Genomic DNA, 755 nt, shown 5'->3' with positions numbered 1-755 from the left:
ACACACACACACACACACACTCTCACACACACACACACACGCACTCACTCACCCACAATCACACTCACACTCACACACTCACACAATCACACACACACACACACACGGACGGATGTCCTTGTGAGAGGGGGGTTCGGTGCCTTGCTCAAGAGCGTGGTGAACTAGCAACTCTACACCTACCAGTCCACAATCTGTACTTAGACCCATACAAGGACTTGAACCAGCAACCCGATCCGATTCCCAACCCAACTCCTTCTAGAAAGAAGTCCCTCCACTGGGCTTTTATTCTGAAAGTCTCCAGTATTTCTAGAGAGAATTCTCACCACAGGGCTTTTATTCTGAAAGTCTCCAGTGTTTTCATAGAGAAGTCTCACCACAGGGCTTTTATTCTGAAAGTCTGAAAGGATTTTGTAATGAATCGATTAGTTTTAGTCTCTAAAATGTCAGAAAATAGTCCAGGCCGCTGTCTATGGGGGGACGGTAGTACGTAGACGCTGGTCCTGGGTCTATCACCAGGTTCTCTGCTGCAGAGAGCGTTACGCGGGACTACTTTTCGGGAGCTGAGTGGACATATGGAGCTGCGTGGGGTGTACTTCGTCCATATCGACATTTTGTTTGCGAGTCACTCCCACACACACGTACAGTATCACAAAAACCCCAGATCCAGACTGGGCCTGACTCAGCCCTCCAACACAGCATCAAACGGCCTGGACCGGGAGGGGTGTGGGGGGGGAGTGGGTGGGAGGCAAGATGAC

General features: G+C 50.3%; 1 protein-coding gene across 1 annotated transcript in view; it reads right to left on the bottom strand.

Annotated features, from left to right (window-relative positions):
- Positions 1 to 755, bottom strand: part of sept5b (septin 5b) — a 6,873-nt gene that overhangs the window by 5,116 nt on the left and 1,002 nt on the right. The window lies entirely within an intron of this gene.

The sequence above is a fragment of the Etheostoma cragini genome, chromosome 16, assembly GCF_013103735.1.
Source record: "Etheostoma cragini isolate CJK2018 chromosome 16, CSU_Ecrag_1.0, whole genome shotgun sequence".
NCBI lineage: Eukaryota > Metazoa > Chordata > Actinopteri > Perciformes > Percidae > Etheostoma > Etheostoma cragini.
The sequence above is the reverse complement of the archived record's forward strand: the minus strand, read 5'-3'. Positions and strand labels throughout refer to the sequence as shown.